The sequence below is a fragment of the Balaenoptera borealis genome (assembly GCF_965194805.1).
Source record: "Balaenoptera borealis genome assembly, chromosome: 8".
In the NCBI taxonomy this organism is placed as follows: domain Eukaryota; kingdom Metazoa; phylum Chordata; class Mammalia; order Artiodactyla; family Balaenopteridae; genus Balaenoptera; species Balaenoptera borealis.
The window spans coordinates 13,844,834-13,870,852 of record NC_138865.1 but is presented as its reverse complement, the minus strand read 5'-3'; the positions used below and the strand labels follow the sequence as shown (position 1 = coordinate 13,870,852).

The window sequence follows — 26,019 nt, the reverse complement described above, 5'->3', positions numbered from 1 at the left end:
ATATTCATTGGAGTGATGTCTCACAGAGGTTCTCATCTCAGCACCAAGAACCAGCTCTACCCAACAGCCTACAAACTCCAGTGTTGGAAGCTTCAGGCCAAACAACCAGTAAGACAGGAACACAATCTCACTCATAAAGAAAAAAAAGTGAGACGGCAAAAAAATAGGTCACAGATGAAGGAGCAAGGTAAAAACCTACAAAACCAATAAAATGAAGAGGAAATAGGCAATCTATCTGAAAAAGAACTCAGAGTAATGATAGTAAAGATAATCGAGTATCTCAGAAATAGAATGGAGGCGCGTACTGAGAAAATACAAGAAATATTTAACAAAGATCTAGAAGAACTAAAGAACAAGCAAACAGAGATGAACAACACAATAACCGAAATGAAAAATACACTAGAAGCAATCAGTAACAGAATAACTGAGACAAAAGAATGAATAAGTGAGCTGGAAGACAAAATGGTGGAAATAACTGCTGAGGAGCAGAATAAACAAAAAAGAAAGAAAAGGATTGAAGACAATCTGAGAGACCTCTGGGACAACACTAAACGCACCAACATTCGAATTATAGGGGTCCCAGAAGAAGAATAGAAAAAGAAAGGGCCTGAGAAAATATTTGAAGAGATTATAGCAAAAAATTCCCTAACATGGGAAAGGAAAGAGTCACCTAAGTCCAGGAAACACAGAGAATCCCATACAGGATAAACCCTAGGAAAAACACACTAAGACACATATTAATCAAACTAACAAAAATTAAGTTCAAAGAAAAAATATTAAAAGCAGCAAGGGAAAAACAAAAAAATGACATACAAAGGAATTCCCATGAGGTTATCAGCTGACTGTTCAGCAGAAGCTCTGTAGGCCAGAAGGGAGTGGCAGGATATACTTAAAGTGATGAAACAGAAACACCTACAACCAAGATTACTCTAGCCAGCAAGGATCTCATTCAGATTCGATGGAGAAATCAAAAGCTTTACAGACAAGCAAAAGCTAAGAGAATTCAGCACCACCAAACCAGCTTTACAACAAATGCTAAAGAAACTTCTCTAGGCAGGAAACACAAGAGAAGAAAAAGACGATGAAAACAAACCCAAAACAATTAAGAAAATTGTAATAGGAACATACATATTGATAATAACCTTGAATGTAAATGGATTAAATGCTGCAACCAAAAGACACAGACTGACTGAATGGATACAAAAACAAGACCCATATATATGCTGTCTACAAGAGACCCACTTCACACCTAGGGACACATACAGACTGAAAGTGAGGGGATGGAAAAAGATATTCCATGTAAATGAAAATCAAAAGAAAGCTTGGGTAGCAATACTCGTATCAGAAAAAATAGACGTTAAAATAAAGACAGTTACAAGAGACAAGGAGGGACATTACTTAATGATCAAAGGAACAATCTAAGAAGAAGATATAACAACTGTAAATATTTATGCACCCAATATAGGAGCACCTCAATACATAAGGCAAATGCTAACAACCATGAAAGGAGAAATCGACAGAAACACAATAATAGTAGGGGACTTTTAACACCCCACTTACACCAAAGAACACATCATGCAAACAGAAAATAAATAAGGAAAAACAAGCTTTAAATGACACAAAAGACCAGATAGATTTAATTGATATTTATAGAACATTCCACCCAAAAGTGGCAGAACAGGCTTTCTTCTCGAGTGCACATGGAACATTCTCCAGGATAGATCACATCTTGGGTCACAAATCAAGCCTCACTAAATTTAAGAAAATTGAAATCATATCAAGCATCTTTTCTGACCACAATGCTATGAGATTGGAAATCAGTTACAGAAAAAAAACAGTAAAAAACACAAATACATGGAGGCTAAACAGTGCACTACTAAATAATCAAGACATAGCTGAAGAAATCAAAGAAGAAATTAAAAAATACATAGAAAAAAATGACAATGAAAACACGATGAGCCAAAACCTATGGGATGCAGAAAAAGCAGTTCTAAGATGGAAGTTTATAGCAATTCAATCTCACCTCAAGAAACAAGAAAAATCTCAAATAAACAATCTAACCCTACACTTAAAACAACTAGAGAAAGAAGAACAAAGCAAACCCAAAGTCAGTAGGAAGAAAGAAATCATAAAAACCAGAGCAGAAATAAGTGAAATAGAAATGAAGAAAACAATAGCAAAGATCAATAAAACTAAAAGCTGGTTCATTGAGAAGATAAACAAAATTGATAAACTCTTAGCCAGACTCATCAAGAAAAAAAGGGAGAGGATGCAAATCAATAAAATTAGAAATGAAAAAGGAGAAATCACAACTGACACCACAGAAATACAAAGGATTATAAGAGACTACTACAAACAACTATATGCCAATAAAATGGACAACCACGAAGAAATCGACAAATTCTTAGAAAGGTACAAGTTTCCAAGACTGAACCAGGAACAATTAGAAAATATAAACAGACCTATGACAAGTAATGAAATTGAAACCATAATTTAAAATTTTTCAACAAACAAAAGTCCAGGATGAGATGGCTTCACAGGCGAATTCTATCAAACATTTAGAGAAGAGCTAACACTGATCCATCTCAAACTCTTCCAAAAAATTGCAGAGGGAGAAACACTACCAAATTCATTCTACGAAGCCACCATCACTCTGATACCAAAACCAGAAAAAGATATTACAAAAAAAGAAAATTATAGACCAATATCATTGATGAACATAGATGCAAAAATCCTCAACAAAATACTAGCAAACAGAATCCAACAACACATTAGAAGGATCATACACCGTGATCAAGTGGGAGATATCCCAGGGATGCAAGGATTCTTCAATACATGCAAATCAATCAATGTGATACACCACATTAACCAATTAAGGAATAAAAACCATATGATCATCTCAATAGATGCAGAAAAAGCTTTTGACAATATTCAACACCCATTTATGATAAAAACTCTCCAGAAAATGGGCATAGAGGGAACCTACCTCAACAGAATAAAGGCCATATATGACAAACCCACAGCAAGCATCATACTCAATGGTGAAAAACTGAAAGCATTTCCACTAAGATCAGGAACAAGACAAGGATGTCCTCATTCACCAGTATTATTCAATATAGTCTTGAAAGTCCTAGCCACAGCAATCAGAGAAGAAAAATAAATAAAAGGAATACAAATTGGAAAAGAAGTAAAACTGTCACTGTTTGCAGATGACATGATACTATGCATAGAGAATCCTAAAGATGTTGCTAGAAAACTACTAGAACTAATCAATGAATTTGGGAAAGTAGCAGGATACAAAATTAATGCACAGAAATCTCTTGCATTCCTATACACTAATGACAAAAAATGTGAAAGAGAATTTAAGGAAACACTCCCATTTACCATTGCAACAACAAAAAATAAAATACCTAGGAATAAACCTGCCTAAGGAGGCAAAAGACTTCTACTCAGAAAACTATAAAACACTGATGAATGAAATCAAAGGTGACATAAATAGATGGAGAAATATACCATGTTCTTGGATTGGAAGACTCAATAGTGTGAAAATGATTATACTACCCAAAACAACTTACAGATTCAATGCAATCCCTATCAAACTACCAACGGCATTCTTCACAGAATTAGAACAAAAAAATCTTACAATTCATATGGAAGCACAAAAGACCCCGGATAAGCAAAGTGATCTTGAGAAAGAAAAATGGAGTTGGAGGAATCAGGCTCCCTGGCTTCAAACTATACCACAAAGCTACAGTAATCAAGACAGTATGGCACTGGCACCAAAACAGAAATATAGATCAATGGTACAGGATAGAATGCCCAGAGATAAACCCACGCACATATGGTCACCTAATTCACGACAAAGGAGGCAAGAACATACAATGGAGAAAAGACAGCTACATGTAAAAGAATGAAAATAAAATGCTACATAACACCATACACAAAAATAAACTCCAAATGGATTAAAGACCTAAATGTAAGACCAGACACTATAAAACTCTTAGAGGAAAACATAGGAAGAACACTCTTTGACATAAACCACAGCAAGATCTTTTTGTACCCACCTCCTAGAGTAAGAGAAATAAAAACAAAAATAAACAAATGGGACTTAATTAAACTTAAAAGCTTTTGCATAGCAAAGGAAACCATAAACAAGACAAAAAGACATCCCTCAGAATGGGAGAAAATATTTGCAAATGAAATAACAGACAAAGGATTAATCTCCAAAATATACAAACAGCTCATGGAGCTCAATATCAAAAATACAATACAATTAAAAAATGGGTGGAAGCCCTAAATAGACATTTCACCAAGGAAGACAGAGGGCCAAGAGGCACATGAAAAGATGTTCAACATCACTAATTATTAGAGTAATGCAAATCAGAACTACAATGAGGTATCACCTCATGCCAGTCAGAATGGCCATTATCAAAAAATCTAGAAACAGTAAATGCTGCAAAGGGTGTTGTGAAAAGGGAACCCTCCTGCACTGTTGGTGGGAATGTAAATTGATACAACCACTATGGAAAACAATATGGAGGTTCCTTAAAAAAACTAAAAATAGAACTAGCATATAACCCAGCAATCCCACTACTGGGCATATACTCTGAGAAAACCATAATTCAAAGAGAGCCATGGGGCTTCCCTGGTGGCGCAGTGGTTGAGAATCTGCCTGCTAATGCAGGGGACATGGGTTCGAGCCCTGGTCTGGGAGGATCCCACATGCCGCAGAGCGGCTGGGCCCGTGAGCCACAATTGCTGAGCCTGTGCGTCTGGGGCCTGTGCTCCACAACGGGAGAGACCGTGATGGTGAGAGGCCCACGCAATGCGATGAAGAGTGGCCCCCGCTCACCGCAGCTGGGGAAGGCCCTCGCACAGAAACGAAGACCCGGCACAGCCATAAATAAATAAATAAAAATTAAAACAAAAAAAAAGTGATTAGTGTGGATTAATTTTTAAAAAAAAAAAAAGAGCCATGTACCAAAATGTTCATTGCAGCTCTATTTACAATAGCCAGGACATGGAAGCAATCTAAGTGTCCCTCGACAGATGAATGGATAAAGAAGATGTGGCACATATACACAATGGAATATTACTCAGCCATAAAAAGAAACGAAATTGAGTTATTTGTAGTGAGGTGGATGGACCTAGAGTATGTCATACAAAGTGACGTAAGTCAGAAAGAGAAAAACAAATACTGTATGCTAACGCATACATGTGGAAACTAAAAATCAAATGGTACTGATGAACCTAGTTGCAGGGCAGTTATAAAGATGTAGATATAAAGAATGGACTTGAGGACACAGGGTGGGAGAGGGATGTTGGGGCGAAGTGAGAGTAGCATTGACATATATACACTAACGAATGTAAAACAGTTAGCTAGTGGGAAGCAGCAGCATAGCACAGGGAGATCAACTCGGTGCTTTGCAATGACCTAGAGGGGTGGGATAGGGAGGATGGGAGGGAGGCTCAAGAGGGAGGGGATATGGAGATATATGCATACATATGGCTGATTCACTTTGGTGTACAACAGAAAGTAACACAGTATTGTAAAGCAATTATACTCCAATAAAGATCTATTTTAAAAAATCAATTAACATACTCCATCACATCAACTGACTAAAAAAGGAAAACCTCATGATCATATCTATAGATGCAGAAAAAGCATTTGACAAAATTCAACACCCATTCATGGTAAAAACTATCAGTAAACTAGGAGTAGAGGCAAACTTCCTCAATTTGACAGATAATATCTACAAAAAACCTACACCTAACATTATATTAATGGTGAGAAAGTTGAAGCTTTCTTACTAAAATCAAGTACAAGGCAAGAATATCCCCTCTCGTCACTCCTTTTCAACATCATACTGGAAGTTATAGCTAATGAAATAAGACAAGCAAAGGAAATAAAAGGTATAAAGATTGGTTAGGAAGAATTAAAACTGTCTTTGTTTGCAAATGACATTAGAAAAACATATGTAGAAAATCCAAAAGAATCAACAATAACAAAAAAAAAAAAGCACCTGGAACTAATAAACAATTATAACAAGATTGCAGAATATGAATTTAATATACAAAATTCATTTGATTTCCTATATACAAGCAATGAACAAGTGGAACTTGAAATCAGAAACACAGTTCCATTTATATTAGCACCACAAAGCTAAAAACTTAGGTGTAAATCTAACAAATTACGTTTAAGATCTATATGAGAAAAACTGCAAAACTATGATGAATGAAATCAAAGGAAGACTAAATAAATGGAGAAACATTCCATATTCAAGAAGAGGAAGACATAATATCGTCAAGATGCCTGTTCTTCCCAACTTGATTTGTAGATTCAATGCAATCCCAATCAAAATTCCAGCAAGTTATTTTGAGGATACTGACAAACTGATTCTAACATTTATATGGAGAGGCAAAAAACCCAGAATACCAACACAATATTGAGGAAAAAGAACAAAGTTGGAGGACTGATGCTATTCTATTTAAGACTTACTATAAAGCTACAGTAAATGCTGCAAAGGGTGTTGTGAAAAGGGAACCCTCCTGCAATCAAGATGGTGTGGTATTGAAAAAAGAATAGACAAATAGATCAATGAAACAGAATAGACCTGGATAAATATACTCAATATATCTTTGACAAAGGAGCAAAGGCAATACAATGGAGCAATAATAATCTTTTCAACAAATGGTGCTGGAACAATTGGACATCCACAAGCAAAAAATTTTAGATACAGCCCTTACACCCTTCACAAAAATTAACTCAAAATGGATCATAGAGTTAAATGTAAAACATAAAACTATAAAACTCCTAGAAGATAGCACAAGAGCAAATCTAGATAACCTTGGGTATAGCAATGACTTTTTAAATAAAACACCAAAGGCAAATCCATGAAAGAAATAATGATAAGCTGAACTTCATTAAAATTAAAATTTTATGCTCTGTGAAAGACAATGTCAAAAGAATGAGAAAATAAGCCATAGACAGGAAGGAAATATTTGCAAAAGACACATCTGATAAAGGACTGTTTTCTAAAAACATACAAAGAATGCTTAAAACTCAACAATAAGGAAACCAACAATCCAATTAAAAAATGGGGTAAGGACCTTAACAGAAACCTCACCAAAGAAGATATGCAGACAGAAAGTAAGCATATAAAGAGATGTTTCATATCATATTTCATCAGGGAAATGCAAATTATTTTTTTAATTTATTTTAAAAAAATTTAATTTTATATTGGAGTATAGCTGATTAACAATGTTGTGTTAGTTTCAGGTGTACAGCAAAGTGATTCAGTTATGCATATACATATATCTATTCTTTTTCAAGTTCTTTTCCCATTTAGCTTATATCTGCACAAAAACCTGTATGTGGATATTTATAGAAGCTTTATTTATAATTGCCAAAACTTGGAAACAACCAAGATGTCCTTCAGTAGGTGAATGGATAAGTAAACTTGTCCATCCAGACAACAGAACATTATTCAGTTCCAAGAAGCAATGACTATTAAGCATAAAAAGACATAGAGGAAACTTAAATGCATATTACTATGTGAAAGAAGCCAATCTGAAAAGGCTATATACTGTACGATTCTAACTATATGACATTCCAGAAAAGGCAAAACTATGGAGACAATAAAAAGATCAATGGTTTCCAAGGGCTTGGAGGGAGGGACGAATAGGTGGAGCACAGTACAGACTTGGCTGATTACGATATGTCAGTATGGGCAACTCTATGCATGTGTGGAAGCAGAGGTATGTGGGAAATCTCTATACCTTCCACTCAATTTTCCTATGAACCTAAAACTGCTCTAAAAAAAAAGTGAAGCCAATCTATCAAGCTACATAGGATCAAAATGTGATAAAAAGAGAGATTTTTAAATGGACAAACTGAAAATAATTTTTATAAGATTGAATTTATAAAATGTTAGAGTGAAATATATTAAAATTACCATTAAATATCAAAAATATAAAGATTAAGTCTTCTATGACTCCTACAGCCCATACCTGAATCCGGATAATGTGCTTCTTCAACTGAAAATTTTATAATTATAGGTTTTATTGTACATGATTTTTTCTACCTTATTAACTCTACTGATATTGTTTTATTTTTTCTGTCTTCAGCATTTTCACAGATCCATGCAAATGACTGGAATTCAGGAGTCATGAATTTTCAATGGCTATTTTCTCCAGTGTTCCTTTTGTTTTTAAACCTTGCTGACAATCTTTGCAAATATGCCTTTATAAAGATATAGTCTCTGGCCAGCGTGAAACAGGATTTTATAGACCTTTCCAACTTTGAGAAAGAAAATCTCACAGCTGGCAAACTCACATCCGTTACTTAGAAGCCATTTACTCTTTAATAGCTTCTTGTCTCCTGGTATAAAATAATCCCCTGCATGCTCCTTGGTTAAAGTGTTGGCAACTGTATACATCATATCCATTTTCATGTGACATTTCTTTATTCAACATGTCTATTATATATCAGTGACTAATCAAAGCCATAGGGAAATATTAGTAAACAAACAGAGAAACCTTCTTGCCTTCCAGGAGCTTACCTTTCAGATGGGGAAACAGACAATAAAAGTGGTAACTCAATTAATTATAAGTGATAAGTACCAAGTGATACCTGAAAGTGATAAGTGCTAAGAATATTTGAAAAGAAAAAAGGGCATCCAAAGATGGTGAATGTTTATAGAGGATAGCTGGGGAAGATCTAACTTAGGTGACTTAAGATCTGGAAGAAGGAAGGTATTTGAGATTCGACATAGGTTTGAGCAGATTTAGTTACATGTCAGCACCCATCTGACGACCAGCACCCAGCAGCCATTGGTTGAAAATGGAGCAATGTGAACCTAAGTGCCCCAATGGGGATCAAACCCACAACCTTGGCCTCACCTGTTCCCTGTGTTAATAGAGCTCACCTGCCAGTTATGCCCAAGGGACTGGCCCCACAGTAGCCTCAACAGTATGTTAAGGGTATTTTACCTGTGACTCGGGTAGGACCAATGAGGGCATATGTAAGGAAGCACAAAAGCTTATTTTAGTATTATCTATTTAACTGTTCATCAACTGCCCCCAACGTATGCAATTCCCCCTTAAATGTTATAACTAAACGTATAATGGCTCCAATAATCGTGTCAGTTAGTTCACTTTATACACATTATCTTACACAGTCCTTACAATTAGTCTCTGAGGTTGATGTTATTTTCTTTCTACTCAGGAGGATGCTAAGGCTCAGACACATTAAGGAATTTGCCTAAGTTAACATGGCAAGAAAGTGGTCAAACTAGAATTCATACACAGATCTAGCTGGACCCTAGAGCCTATACTCTTAAGTCTCATGCTTTGTTCAATAAAGTTGATTGCATCAGACACAGAAGAAACTGTAGTATTAATCCTGTCCACACTGAGGCCCAGAGAGATGGAGATATTTTCCAGTGACTCAAAGAAAGTCAAGGGCAGAGTTTGGAATAGAAGTCAGATGTACTCATCCTAGCCTGGAAATCTTTCTACTACAACATGTGAGGGTTATTCATTGCTATAATATAAAGTTCCAGGAGGAATAAACACCTGTCCCAGGACCTATTATTCCTTGGTGGGAATGACCACGACCTTCTGGTGAATGTTCCATTCTTTCTTTAAAATCTAATGAGACGTTATTTTCTTTGGAAAGCCATCCTTGATACTTCAGTATACTGTCACTATCTTCTTCCTTTATATATTTATTCTTGTCTTACCATGTCATCTAAAATCATATCATAAAATATAAATCACATGCCTTTATCTCCTTTAAGATTGAGCTTCTTGAGAGCAATCACCACATTATTCATCTTGGTACACTTCGTGTATAAAAACAGGTATATAGCAAGCAATAAATATTTCTGCAATTAATTTTTTAAAATTTCCATTTCCTCAAGAAAACCATGATTAATACAGTCTTCTAAGTTTTATCCAAAGAGAACTTTAAAGAAGTCATTATGTCCATTGTTTTTTAGTCAAGTATTTATTAAATAGGTAACTTTCCATGTTTATTTGAGCCATAAAAACCTAAATACAGAATTACTCTCAATGAAATGCAATTTTTCCTTTATTTATTTTTATAGGAGCCACCAGTATTCCAAATTTCTTAGGAAGAGATGCCTTTTTGCAGTCTTACTACTAGCTCTATTGGTGCCTACACCATTGGGAATATGCTTCTAGACAAAAGATTCTCACCCAACCCCATGTACAGAGGTTCTCCTACATTATTGTCTGTTCACATAGGTTTCTATTCCCCTGATGCACTGTTAAATATTGGAAAAAGAAAAAAATCTATAGTCAAAAACTTTGTTTCATGTTCCAAATCTTCCATTTACTTTCTAAGTGAATGTGTGTAAATCTCTCCAGCATTTTGAGCCCAGCAAAAGGGAATTAATAGTATGGGCTCAGTCTACTTCTTGGCAAAGTAGTGCAAATCAACTGAGTAGTTCTTGTAAAAGTGGTTAGTCACCTGTTAAGGGTAGTCCTAGTTGTTATTATATGTTCAGAGTTTGCTCACACGCATGGCATCTACTATCCTAATATCTGTCGTTTTGCCACTCCAAAGGATAATAAAATATAAATATAAGTGAAATATCATTTTATCTCAAACTTTAGACAAAATTCCCAAATGATTTACCTTTTATAGAATTTTATCCAGATTAATGAGTAATTGTTCTTCATGGAAAGACACTGAATGAAAAAATAAGCTTTCTAATTGTTTAGTTATAATTAAAAATAAGTAGTTTGAGTTGGTAGGGTCCTTCTCCAGGGTCCTAGGACTGTGTCTGTTTTATGTTATTTTGGTGAGTGCTATTGCAGTTTACTATTTTCTGACGAGGGTGTTAGGGTATTTCGTTTGGAGAAAGTTAATGAGCATATATGTGAAAGTGTTCCTTGATGCTGGCACAAGAAAACTGTGGGGACCAGAAACACTACTGGTGTTCCCCTGCTCATCCCTTTCCTACTTATAACACCATCAACATAAAGGTCCTTTGACAGACACCTGACAAAAACTAGTAAGGACAGAACGAGCAACTCTACACCACTGTTCCTTGAAGAAAGGTCTCCAGATCTATGAATCACTGTTTCTATAAGCAATCACAAGCACAGAAAATGTTATCTTGCAGTATCAAAGACATCCTTAAAATTATATTAAACGAGATGCAATCTCTGCACATTTAGCTACAATACTAGTATTGAAATAGAGATGATTTGGATGTTTACTGTAGATTTTTGCTATGACATTTTAAGCACAGAGATTTTTTAAAAATATTTAATATTCCAAATTGCACCCTGCACTTATGAAATCCCTCCAGGTTGTGAAGACTGAATTTTACACCTCCCATTAGAATACAGAGTACCCAAAACAAAAAAAATCAAGACAGCACATAAGAGTTTCATATATTTTTTCCTGAATATCAATAGAATGGGAACTGCATAGAAAATTCTCCACCTACAGTTCCTCAGTCATGGACTTGAAAATATACTGACAAAGTTCATCTTTACTGTGACATCTTAATGTACCTTACCCATATTCAGATAGCCCGAGCAACCAGAAAATTAACTCTGTATTTCCATATCACACTCACCCTCACTTTCTCTTCTCACCTCCTGCTTGAGAACTGTCTCTTTCCCCAAGTATCTTAAACAAGTCTTTGATTTTGTTTTTATAAAGAAAAAGGTATTGAGAATAGGATTCATCTTACATAAGGAGTTAATATAAGATCCAGGATTTCTTCAACCACTGATTAGTAATGGGATCTTATAAAATGTCAAAGGGCATTTATTCTATGAAAATAAGGGTAACAGTAAGAAATAGTACAATTTGGTGAAAGCATGTACACTCATTATAATTAAAATTTTTCATTTGGTAAAAGGCCTTGATAGAGGTGACAATATTCCCATGAACACCAATGTCTAGAAGCATTTGACATGCCATAATGAATCACTGTGGTCAGCGAGATAAAGAGGAGAAACTTACCCAGAAAAACAAGATTAGAGGAAAGAGAATCAAATTTTACTTGCATATTTGAGGCTAATTGAGGGATATCAACAAGAACAGAGTTGGAACTCAGACGAGAAGGTAGATGTCTTCATAAAGATTGAACTATCCAAATGTCACTTCTAGAAACCCAGTGACAGAGTTACCTGGTCAATTTAGTGTTATTATACTTAAACCCATAGATAGATAAACAATAGATAGATAGATAGATGATAGGTAGATAGATAGGTAGATAGAGATATTGATATATAAATGGTAAAAACAGCACTCAACTATAAAGCATCGTATAGTTTGTTAGTTTCATTTTAGGTCAATGACTATGAATGACTGCACAGTGGATAATAAAATTTATTTCCTGGTGGGGTGAATTCTGTGAAATTGTTATGGTTACTGATGGTTGCATGCCTCTCCTTTCATCTCGCTACCTTCAAGGACAGCCAACCTTATCAAGGAGGATTAGTAAAAATGGAAATTTACTTTTATTACTATCAACTAATATTTACTGAGAGCCTACTAGTACCTGCCATCTTGTGCATTGTTTCATTTATCTTCACAATGCCCTTGTGAGGCAGGGACTATTATCTCTTTCCTCTGCCTTATGAATGAGTAAACAGCTCGGACATGGTAAATAATTCACTCCAAAGAAAGCATTAGAACTTCAATATGAACTAAAATCTAACTACTAAACCTTATGTGTCTTTTCAGCAGCCCTTACTGACCAGTTTTTATTCACTTAACTGGCATTTATTAAATTAGGTATTGTAGAGAAAGTGACATAGTCCTAGTTAATTACACAGACTTTAGAGTCAGAGAAGGCTAAAATTCCAGCTTTGTCATTTACAAGCTGTTTAGCCTTGAGGAAGTTACTTATCTTCTCTAAGCATTAACTACCTCATCTATAAAATGAGGATTAAAAAGATGCCTAATTCAGAGGACTGTTTTGATAATTAAAGAAAATACTGCAGACAAAATACCTAGTTCAGTGCCCAGGTCATAGTAAATATTCAGGAAATGGTAACTTCTCTAATTGTGATAAATATGCCATGGCCTCTGCCCTCAAGGACCATAGATTTAAAGAGGGAAGGTTAGATGTATATCAAATGACTGTAATAAATAATTGAAAAAGGCATTGTGAGAGTTGAGAGTAAAGAGTCATAAATTCAGTCTAGTGAGATCATGGGTATCATTGTGAAGGAGGACACATTTTATTAGGGCCTTGAGGAATTGGCTTCTGTAGATTCAGTGACAGGGCACCCCAAGGAGAGGCATGAGCAAAGCTGGAGGCAGGAAAATACTAAACTTGGTTGATAAACAAAGAGAATTGAGATTGACTCAAACATAAGTTCTATGCAGGAATGCAGTGGAGACCAGACTATATATTAGAGACTTGAATGTACACCTAAGGAATCGTTTCTTTACTTAGAGGATAATATAGAATCTTTGAAGATTTTTAAGAGAGGAGTCATAGGAATGAGATTGAACTATGAAGATGTAAATGTAAAATGTTGGGAAAAAGGAAAAGGAAAAATACAATAATTATGTGGGCCAATTAAAGAGAATGTATGAAAGTCAAATTGAGCAATAAGGGTGCTTGAGCAAAGCAGAGCAGTGGGAGGGTAAATGCAGAGAAAGGGACTATCTCTGAGGGTGATAGACACATAAAATAGACAGGAGTTGGCAAATATTAGGCAAAAGAATCAAGGAAGAAGAAAGAATAAAAGATGACTGAAATTTCAAGTCTGAGTTGTGAGGACAGTAGAGGAATTTTCAAAAGAGAGCAATCAGAAAAAAAGACCAGCTTTGCAGAGCAGATGATGAGCTCTCTTGACATACTGCATAGAAACCAGACGGCTATGTAGAGGTGCTAAAAGAACAATCAGAACCGTGTGACTGCAACTTAGGAGAGACTAAATCATGGGGTAACTGATTTGAATCACCACAAGGCAGCGAAGTGAAGTATCCTTTTCTGAATGAAATCGCTGAGGTAGAAAGAGAGAAGAACCAGGAACAAAATTGCATGTAGGAAGGGGAAAAGAGTCACAGAAAAGACAGGGAAAAAACCCAGAATATTAAAGCATCACAAACCCAAATAAGAAGTTACAAGGAAAATGGAAGGTCATCACAGCAAAATGGTACAGAGCAATCAATGATAAAAATTAGTAAGACCAATATTAACATTGAAAATAAGAATTCATTGGTGCATTCACTTTGCAAATACTTCCACAGTTTCTTTCACAGTTTTCACAGATATTAAACACAGAGATACTATACGAACCAGCAATTCTACCCCTAGGTATCTACCCAGAGAGAAATGAAGACATATGTCCACACAAAGACTTGTACACAAATGTTCATAGTAGCATTATTCATGATAGGCAAAAATGGAACAACCCAAATGTCCATCAACTTATTAATGGATAAACAAAACACAGTTTATCCATACAATGAAATATTATTTGGCAATAAAAAGGAATAAAACACAGGACTAGCTAAAACAAGGATGAACCTTGAAAACATTATGATAAATGAAAGAAGTTAGTCATGAAAGACTACATACTGCATTATTCCATTTATATGAAATGTCCAGTATAGGCAAATCCATAGAAATAGAAAGTAGATTAATATTTGCCTACGGATAGTGGAGATTGGCAGAATGGGGAGGGACTGCTAATGGGTATAAGGTTTTTTCCCAGGGTTATAAAAATATTCTAAGGTTATATCTTGATGACTGGACAACTATGTAGATATACTTAAACCATTGAATTGTACACTTACGTTGGCTGAATTTTATAGTGTATAAATCAAATCCCAATAAGTCTGTTTTAAAAGGAAGAAGAATCCACTGGTTAAGTTTAAAAAAAGCTATTTCTGCAAACTGATAGAATTCAAAGGCATAAAAGCTTCCGATATGAATCACATTTAAGAAGTTTATCACTGAGGTATGGCCATAAAGTAAATCAAATGAAACCTTAAATATGACTCTAAGATGATTCTGAGTGTCTCTGCAAATGAAATTCTGGCAATCCATTAATGTTCTCCCTGGAGGAGAGTAAAAAATAAAGGTGCGGATGTGACTGCAATTGCTGAGACCTGATTTCAACTTATTTACACGACTTCAAGATAATAACCCATAGATTTCTGGGAAAAGCCTAAGACTTAGTTATGACAACTCAAGTCACTGAGAACATCTTTCATCCCCAGTAGACCCTTCATCAGACATCAACGGGTCCATAGTAAAGCCACTGAGAGGACAGCTGGCACAGTCTTACTGTGGTGGTAACATCAAGGGCATCAACCAAAGGTTATATGTGTGGGATGCTGGAATATTATCCGATGTTATACAACTGATCAGCACCCTGGGGCATTTGGTTGGGTCTCGTGGTCTCAGCACTAAAAGTACTGTTATCACAAGACAGAAATGAATATGCCTGAGGACAAAAGGAATATTAATACTAATTGAATAACCTATGTATTCATATTAATGACTCAAAATTTTCAGGAAAAGAATATTAAGATTAAACAAAATGTGACACTGTAATAAATGTATATACTCGAAGCAATAAAAATCCTAAATATTAACAAAATACCTCAAAGAAATAGTATAGGCTCTACTAGAGAAATAATTTCTCTTTCAAATACCATGTTTTCAGTTCTTAAAATATGGATGAGTGAATAAAAGGAGTAAATGATAAGTATTCTTATGTGTGAATAAATTAATAGATAACGCATTCTTATTAAATTCCCTGACTCCAAACCACTTGGACTTATTAAAGAAACAAGTGGTTTAGGCTATTGTTTGCTTCAACACTGAATAGTGACCCAACCGATTAATGCTTGTGGAAAACCTACCCTTAAGTAGCTTTTATAAAATGAATTAGTGCTTCTGAAATTATAGAACATATACTTCAGCACCTCAGGAAACTTTTGATGGCTAATCAATGGTTAAATACCATTCTATTTCCAATCTTCTGAGCTATCTCATTAATATAATGAAACTGAGACACCACAGCTTCAGGGCCTACATTCCCTGTGATTCTAAGATTAATGTGTAGAGCAGAGCCCTTCAGAACAAGGAGCATAGAGCAGGAACGTACTGCAATTTATCAGCTCAATGGATTGATAATGAATTCAATTCAACAATTTTTTGAATGCCTACTATGTGCCAGACACAGGATTGTTCTAAAGGATATAGAGAAATGTAAATCATAAATACTCTATTCAATATAGTGAGTGGGTTAGATTTAAAAGATAAATTTAACTTTGAGTAATATAAATACTAAAAGAGGACTAAAATAAAATGTATTTTCAAGTTTTAAAGTAAGAAACATGTTTGGAAAATCAGGAAAGCTTTCAATCAGAAAATTTTCTTTGACAGAAGATAAGAATAATACCATCTTTTAAGTATTTGTGTGACAAGCATATCACATTTATTTTCTCATTTAATCCTAGAAATAACACTCTGAGGTAGGTATGAAAATCTCCATTTTACAAATGAGAAAACCAAAGTTCCAAGACATTACTGAATTTCTCAAGTTCACGCGTGGTCAATAAATAGAATCTGAGTTCAAACCCAAATCTATCTAGTTCCCAAGGTTTAGCCAGGTCGGTATAATGGCTTTAAAAACAGAAAGTTGAAACAAGCAGAACTGTTGTCAAATTTCCTCAGATGTGGAGGATTAAAGTGAAAAGGTATATGAACCAAAGACCATAGGGATGTTGGTCGACTGTCAGTAATCCACACAGGCACAGTAGGAGAGAATATTAGAGGGCTCAAGGACGAAAGACAGCTTTGAATGCCACTTTGGACCTTTTTGGTGAAAAATGCAAAACCACTGAAGACTTTTAAAAAGGGAGTAAAATCACCAGAACTCTTATTCTAAAAGACTGTCCAGAAAACAGTCTATAGAAAAGATTATATATTGAACAATAATGAATATCCATAAAGAACACACACTCCCCAATTAAAATTATTAGTGGTAATTAGAAGCAGATTGTTTATCGAAAATGTTGACTATGGGTAAAAAGAGGAAGTTTGGAAAGCATCTGCCGTGAATGAGTATTTCATCGAGTGAAACTCTGAGAGATAAGAAGGTGTTAAGAAATATTTATAAAATTCTGCCAGACTCACTGTTTTGTGGTGTTTATCCATACTGGACTCAAAAAAGCCGATAATTTCTCTGTCCACATGAAGATATTTTTCTCTCCAAGTGATGCTGTTTTGTCGAAGGACACAAACATTTTCTTTGAATAGTTTCAATGGACACTTTATAATATATTCATTGCAGATTTTAGATCTATTAAGCATATTTTTCTCATTTCATCTTCAGATCATTGTTCATAATCCATTATTTGTTGAAAACTTTCCAAACTAGGCATTGCGTTGAGTCCTGGGGACAGAAAGAAAAATAACAAAGGTTATACAGCATACCAAGGGACATAGACATGTAAACAAAGCATGACAATATGTTGTATTATGAGTGTACAATAGACACATATAAAAATCACTATATATATCCATCAGGATCTCACTATAACCATTTCAAATATTTATAACAGAGAAAATGTAAGTAGCTGGTTACTCAGAAGAGGCAGGATCTAAGCAGCTAAAGAGTGAACAATAAGATAACCTAGAGATTTTCCAAAGCAGACAGCCTCTACCAATCATAGATGGGAGAAACAAGGAGAGGAAGTGATTGTAGTGGGTTGAATGGTAGACCTCCCCCAAAATATGTCCACATCCTAATACCTGGAGCCAGTGAATATTATCTTATTTGGAAAAAAGGTCTTTGCAGATGTAATTAAAGATCCTGAGATGAGATTATCTTGAACTAATCAGGTGGACCCTAAATCCAAAAATATTTTCTTCCAAGAGACAAGAGTAGAAGGTGCAGAAAGAGAAGAGAAGAAGACCATGTAAAGACAGAGGCATAGATTGGAGTAATGCTGCCATAAGCCAAGGAGCACCTGGAACCACCAGAAGCTGGAAGAGACAAGGAAGAATCCTCTTCAAGAACTGTTGGAAGGAGCTTATCCCTACTGAAACCTTAATTTCAGACTTTTGGCCACCAGAACTAGGAGAGAATAAATTTCTATTGTTGGGAATCACCAAATTTGTAGTAATTTGTTACAGTAGCCCCAGGAAACTAATACCGTGTTGTTACCAGAGCTAGGGTTCCCCACTTGGAACTGGAACAGAAGTAAGCATGTCCAGAGGGAGGAATTTCAGAAGGAACATACTCACTACTAGAAAAGTCACTCAATGCAGGGAGGGAAGGGAAGAGCCCATCCCCCATCTCCTGCCAGTGATGCCAGCCATAAGCTTCACCTGCTATAGGAGCTTGGAGAATGCAGCCTGGAAAAGCCAGTCCCCCACCACGCAGAGCAGAACCAGCAAGGACAAAGAATATTTCTAAGAGCCACAGTGTCAGCACCAGTATGCTATGGGAGCACAATGGATAAGTAAAGCTTGCTATATCAAGACATTTTCAGAGAAGGTGAAATTTAAGCTTAATCAAGATGAATGATTAGAAATTCATCAGGCAGTGGAGGAAAGGTATTGAATGGGAAGAAAAAACATGTGCAAACTGAAGTTCAGAACCCTATGCAGTCTTCCTGTCCTCCACTTGTGTCCTTCTGGTCCCCCAGGTGGAAAACAAATATGGGCTGGGTCTAATTGTTAGGGGCAGGCCATGTAATTAGTCTACGGTCTAATCTGAAGACTTAGCCATTTTAGTTTCAGGACAGAGAGAGAACAGGAAATCCCACTGGGGAATCCAAGCTCGAGTCATACACTCCAAATCAGTTTTAACAGAGAGGGCTGGGTTAACTCCTGTGGCAAGGCTGTGTTAGGTAATAGCTGATCCACAGTAGAACAGTATTTTGATTCCTATTTGGTTTTCCACCTTGTGTATATATCTTATACATTGTGTATAGGGAACCCCAGTGGAGATGAAGTGAGGGGTAAGATTTTCAATTCTCTGCCCTATTCCCCAAAAGAGAGGTTAGTTTTTAGTTCATTTGATCCATTCATATGTAAATGTTCATTACTCAGTTGACATTCATTTCTAAAACTTAAAATAAGTATGGGCATGAGATAGAGGTTTGGAAATATTCAGATAGGAATTTAAAACAAGGCATTGGATGATACCATCTAGGTAGACAGCAGATGAGGACTTAGGACAGGGCTCTAGGGAACCTCCCAGTGACAGGCATATTGCTGTTGCTCTTGAGATATTCTACCACTCTTCGTCGGACACCTGCAACTATGCGGGCCCTCTCCCCTTACCTTAGGCCTGAGCCAAAGTTATCAACAGAAGCTTAATTTTAAACCATTAGATAACCCTTTACTGCAGTATCTATTCTACAGGGTATTGGAATGGATTGGTCAGAAAATGACACTGCAAAGCCATCGCAGCTCAGTAACCTTTTTCTTAGTCACCAATTCTACCTGGATTTCAATAAGAGAGATGAAGAAAAAAGGTGCAATTATCTCCCTTGATTTACACTTCCTGAAAATATAACTCAATCTTTAAAGCCTGCACTCTTTTATTTCTTGCTTATTTGATCCTTTAAATCCTGTTCAAACGAAAATATAGTGATATTTTCTTATTTCAGCTCTCTTCTGAAGCGACCTTGAAAGGCTAAAGAAGATCTTACAGTAGTTTCTTTTCTTGGGGTCTTGGTAAAAGAGGATGAAAATGCTGACTTGTCAACTCAACAGCATCGGATGGTTACAAATGAACGCAGCCCTTCTCAGGGGACAAGACTGTATCCAGGCAGAGGCTGGCAGCCCTACAGCACTGCACATGAATGACTGATGCACCGCAGATAAAATGGGAATCAACCTGTTTTCTGGGCAGCAAGCCCCCGTTCAAGGAAGAAATTGTGTTCTTTCCTGGAAGCGCACCATCCCCCTTGTCTGCATTCCCCAAACGCCTTTCATTTCTTCAAGAAAATATCAAATAAAGGACTGGCCTCAACGAAGAAGCCACTGTCCTACAGCGGGGGACTTTGACCTCTCCAAGCAGTTATCAAACTGCATTTTCTGAAGACAGAATCAGCTCCAACGACTTAGACATATTGGGAATGTTTTGTTTCTTTACTGATTCATTTCAAAAGATGTTTATAAAACATCCCAAGTAAATCTGACTGAGAACATTTATGTCTATTTTCTAGCATTTGGAATGTTGATGGTAGCTTTAAAATCTGTAATTTTGTAATAACGAAGAGCTTAAAGACAAAAAAGGTTTTAGAGCACTTTGAGTCTAGTGACGTCATCTATCCCTCCCAGGAAATTTCCTTTACAGCATTCCAGGAGGTATTTTCCTTTGCAGCGTTCCTGGAAAATTCTGCTTTGTCCAGGGACAGGAAGCCTACCCACGATAAGACAGCACATCTCTTTGGTTCAAAGTTCTAACAGAGTTCCTCCTGATAGGAAGCCAGCATGTACATCACCTATCTTCCCCCACCTTGCCACTCTATTGAACCTTACCTGCTCTTCTACATGACAGTTTTCACATATTCCAAAGCTGCTTCTGATTGGCTGCCACCAAAATGGTGGCGCCCATGTTGCGGTCCTTTTCCTCAGGCAGCTGGTCTGGAGCCCCAGGCCCTTCAGGAGTCTTGCCCCTGGGGCTGCGTGAGGCTCACTCCGGCTCTCAGGGGTGGCCGGCGGTGCAGGAGTCCGGGGGTCTGTTCAAGAAGTTCTCCCCCAAAAGGGGTATGAAGATAGAATTGCCAGAGCTCTTCCACTGTGGCAAGGCCGGAAGCTTTCTTCAGACCACGTACTGCGGCCTCATCCCACGGCCGACTTGTTGCCGCTTGTGGGCCGTCTGCTGGCGCCGCTGCGCCGCTTTACCTTCAAAGCGATTGCGCAGGTGGGAGGGGCCATTGCGCCTGCGCAGAGGGCTCCAGCGGCTGATAAGCATTTCTTTGCTGATGGGCCGACCTGCAGCTTCACAGCGCAGGACTCTATGCCCTTCCGAGCAGCGGCGGGCGGACGCTTGCGCATGAGCATTCAGACTCGTCGGCACTAGAGCCCTGAGATCATGAGGTCGAACGAGTTCTTTTATACTGAGTGCTCCAGGCCTATGAACGAGTTCTTCTTATACTGAATGCTCCAGGCCTATGACTTCTACTACCTGTTCCAGCGTTATGGCTGTTGATCCGGCTGGGTGGATCTGATGAGCTAAGCAATCTCATGGCCAGGTATGATTTCATCCACAAGATGACTGGAGAAGACGTATTTGGAATCACTGTTCCCCTAATTACAAGTGGATCAAAACCATGAAAGTCATCTGACAGTGCTGTTTGGCTACACAGAGTTAAGATACCTCCCTTTGAATTGTATCGGTTGTCAGGCAGCAAGATGATTCAATAGAAAGGTACCGAAAGCCCTTCACTTTTCCACCCCTTCCAGAGATTAATGACATAATGCAGCAGCATGTCACAGAGCCAGAAAATCGGCGTCCTCAGAAACGACTTGCTGCAGAAGTAACAAAGTTTGTTCGTGGACCAGGAGAGCTGGATTCTGTGAAAAAGTGTCCACAAGCCCTTTGCCATAGTAGCATAAATGCACTGGAGGTTACCTCTGATCAAGAGTTTAAAGAAACTTCATTTTCTGAAGTAGTTCTTTTTTTTTTTTTTTTTTTTTACTATGAGGGCTCAACTTTGTTGACTCAGAAAATGCTGAGTTTCTTTAGGAGTTTTTGTTTAAATTCCTCTACTTTTTTTTTTTAAATTTATTTATTTATTATTTTTGGCTGTGTTGGGTCTTCGTTTCTCTGCGAGGGCTTTCTCTAGTTGCGGCAAGCGGGGGCCACGCTTCATCGCGGTGCGCGGGCCTCTCACTATCGCGGCCTCTCTTGTTGCAGAGCACGGGCTCCAGACGCGCAGGCTCAGTAATTGTGGCTCACGGGCTTAGTCGCTCCGCGACATATGGGATCTTCCCAGACCAGGGCTCAAACCCGTGTCCCCTGCATTGGCAGGCAGACTCTCAACCACTGCGCCACCAGGGAAGCCCCTCTGAAGTAGTTCTTAACCTTGCAACAAGTGTCCTAAATACAAGCTGCAAAGCACATGCCATTCCGCATGGTCCACGAGGGTACTGGCTAACAGAAGGTGGAGTTAGTATTAATCACAGACAAGCAACAAACCCTGAGAATGCTAGTTGTTGGACCACATATACTCGAGAATGGACTTTCATTCTTAATAATGGAAAAGGAAATTCTACACTATAAAACGGCTTCAGCTATGATGAGAAACCCTGGTGGTTCAAACAAACATCCATCATTCATTCTCAAGATATAAGAAGGAACTTATACGTTTGCTTATGCTAATGAGAACAACAAAGAATGGAGTATACTCTAGGCTTCACACTGTAAGTAATTTCATTATTTATGTAAGCTGGTTTATACATAAGGTGTTTGTGTGATGATGAAATATTTTATTTCCTGATCTGCAAACACCAACGACCATGATTTCCTGGGTTAATGTTTTTTAAAAATTATACTTTATGAAAAAATTAAATTATGTCTTTTCTATCCTAAAAAAAAAACAATGCTTCTCATTTTACAGAAGCACAGCATCCATACTTGCACATGTATTATGAAGGATATGCCTGCAGTGAAACTGACCAGTACAGCACCCTCCCTACAATACTGCCCTTGTGCAATAAATGTTAGCGTCTCTTTGATAATAACCTCTGAAATTTGAGTAGCACTTGATAATTTCAAGGGACTTTTTGACATACTCTCTTAATTAAATAACTCCACAAAGTGAGGAGAAGGGTGTTATGATCTTCATTTCTCAGCTGAGGATATCTGTTCATTCCACAAATATGTATTACATGTATGACATGTGCCATACACTGTTCTAAGCGTTCAGATTGACACTGAGAAAACAAGACAACTATTCAAGCTCAGGCAGCTTCTAAGGGGGAGATTCAAGACCCTACATGCAGATCTTCATAGCAAATCTCATGGTCTTTCTATCACATAAGTTATCATGTCTCTCCAGAGGTAGAAAAAGACAGGGCTTCATGGTCCTGGGCAGTGAGGGTTTAGTGAGAGACAAACAACTCTATTTATTGATACAAAAGCATCCAGTTGGCTTTTTAGTAGTCCACTCTTAAATAAGAATTTACAGTCAACAATTACCACATATTTGAGGAAAATTGTATTATAAAAGACAGAAATCACATAAAGTAATAGGAAGGACACAGAGATAATACAGGGAGAAAAAAAGTTTTTAAATCTATATTAATACCTTCCAAGAGATAAAAGATATTACATCCATGAAGCAAAAACAAGATGCTTCAAAAAAAATATTAAGACAACAGCCAGAAAGAGATGTTAAGAATTAAAAATGAGGAAAAAAACCCCATAAATTTGAAGAAATCTCGCAGAATGTAGAACTAAAATATAAAGAGTTAGAAAATGGAGAGAAAAGATAAGAAAATTGGACAACTTTTCCAGAATGTCCATCATACACACATAGGAGTCACAGAAAAAGTGGACAGAGAAAATAGAAAGTAAGAAATTATCCACGAGATAACTGGAGAAAGTGTCTCAGACTTGTAGGATGTGAGTTTCCAGATTGGAAGAGCCCATTTCGTGCTCAGCACGATAGATGAAAATAGGCCTACACTAGAACCCCTGAAAAATTTCAGAAGACTGGAGATTAAGAAAAGATTCTAAAACTTCCAGAAAGAAAACTGGTTTCTTGCAAAGGATCAAGAATCAGATAGTGTCAGATTACTCAGTAGCAACAGTGGAAGTCAGAGGACCATGGAACAATGCTTTCAAAAAGAAATTACTTTCAACCTAGAATTTTAGTCAACCAACTTTCAATGGAATAAAAGGGGAGAAAAAAAGACATTCTCAGATACTTTTTTAAAAAGCTACAAAATCTGAAAAGTAGGGTGTTCAACACAGCAGCTGTGTGTGTCAGTCCATGTTGGAGCATGTCAAAAAAAACTCTGGGATATTTATTTTTTTAAAAGATATTTAAAAATACCTAATGAATCTGAACATATTGGGAGATTTACATCACTGAGAGAGAATTTGGGTATAACTTAATGATAGGTGCATACAAACTAAATCAAATGGTGAAAAGACAATTATTAACTCCAGGGAGAACAAAAATATATCCATGAGAAACAGAAAGCAACTATGGTATATATACAGGGCTCAGCTATAACGTATGTTTTACAATGTGAAGATAAAATGTTTATGTCACCCAGTGGTTCCCAGAGTGTGGTCCCTCGGCCAGTCCAACAACATCATGACATCACCTAGAAATTTGTTTGGAATGCAAAGTCTCTGGATTCTCCCTTACTGAATCAGAGGGGAGTAGGACCCACGAATCTGTATTTATACAAGCTATCAAAGTGATTCTAAGGCACTCTAAAGTTTGAGAATCATTGATCTGACCAAAGTTATAAAATCTAAACTAGAGAGACTGACAGGCTGTTGACATGTATGTGATGAGGATGGGCAGAGGAGAAATTCAGTAACTAATGCTTAAACCAAGCATTAAGAAAAACCAAGAAATGCAATCTAAGCATGGTATTTAGAAGTAGAAAGGGCAAGAGAGCACCCTTATTTCAGTCGATAAAATAAAAACAAAATTGTATAAGAAGCACTGACCTGCTCAGTCCAACTGACCTGATGTTCTCGGGCCCACCAAAATTAAGGATGTTTTCTCTTTGTAAATTATAAAGAGTTCCTAATCCACGAAAGAGAACTTGCTTATAGGTAGCAAAGATGTATAAGTTATTTTTATACATTTTACTTTAAAAATCACTCAGATGTCGTAAACCATAGATCTTATATTGCAAAATATTCAGTTACACATTGGTATTACTTTGTTATCCTGTAGGTGAGGTTTTTCATTGAACACCAACGTATGGGGAAAAGCATGGCACCATGACTTTTGTTATTGAGCATGGTATGACGTGGCATGTTACATATATGTGGCATTAAATGAAATTAAAGAGGTTATATATATATTTATAATATATGTGTGTGTATTATATATACATATTTATTTATTTATTTAATCTTTGTAACAATTTTAGGAAAAATGTGGTCATCTCTGATTTAGAGATGAGGAAATCCCGGCATTAAGAATCATTGAAAATGTTTAACATCACACAAGTGGTGGATGTGCCTTCCATGACCCCCTGTTAAACTAGATTTCGTTTGTAATTATTTGTACTGCAACTAGTCAGATGGGGCAGCATCTGCAGACAACTACAAGACGCAGAGGACCCCATCTTTCTGTTTTGATATAAGGAGCTCAATAAGTTAAAACGAGCAAGTGGCTCTGTAATTTCTATGTAATCTTTAACAAACAAAGTAATTTATTAATCACCAAAATGTCACAGGCAGTTTACTAGCCAGTGAAGATATCTTCTTTTTCTAAAAAAAATCAGGCATAACTCTAGACATATGGAGTGAATGGGGGAAAATCTGATTCTTTAACCTTATTTGCCTTAGAATTCTGTTTCAGGTTCCTACTGGCAGTGTGAACACGGACCTCCCAGACTCTGTATTAAAGCCCTCCAGGGCCCACCTTATTTCCTGTCCTGTTTAGCATACAGCCTCGACTCTAAATCATGCACCACGGTCAAGAATCAGCCTTGGTTATAAGAATTGACTGACCAGGGAAGCCGAGGAGATTGTGTAGACACTCAAGCTGACTGCTGTATTTTTCTTTTTAAAATAAGTATCACTTGCATCCTTTACATCCTCCTCACATTCAAACCTCGTTCTGGATCTTACAAATGTCATGTCAAGACGAGCAGCCCAGGCCCTGACTTTTGAGATAATCTTACATCCTTAGCAGATACAGGCTCCCAGCCTCTGCCCTGCAGCCCCTGTGGCTGCGTCCACTCAAGCTGCTTCCATCTGGATGCTGGGTTTCTTTTGTTCAGAACACTCCACCCTCAAGCTGACTTAGTTCAGCCGCATGTCCACCCTGAAACCATT

General features: G+C 37.0%; 1 long non-coding RNA gene and 1 pseudogene across 2 annotated transcripts in view; both read left to right on the top strand.

Moving 5' to 3' along the window:
• Positions 1-26,019, top strand: part of LOC309633717 — a 200,299-nt gene that overhangs the window by 103,312 nt on the left and 70,968 nt on the right. The window lies entirely within an intron of this gene.
• LOC309633763 (tyrosine--tRNA ligase, mitochondrial pseudogene) lies at positions 21,142-22,586 on the top strand (annotated as a pseudogene). The gene has a single exon. The product of its transcript is annotated as a tyrosine--tRNA ligase, mitochondrial pseudogene (transcript).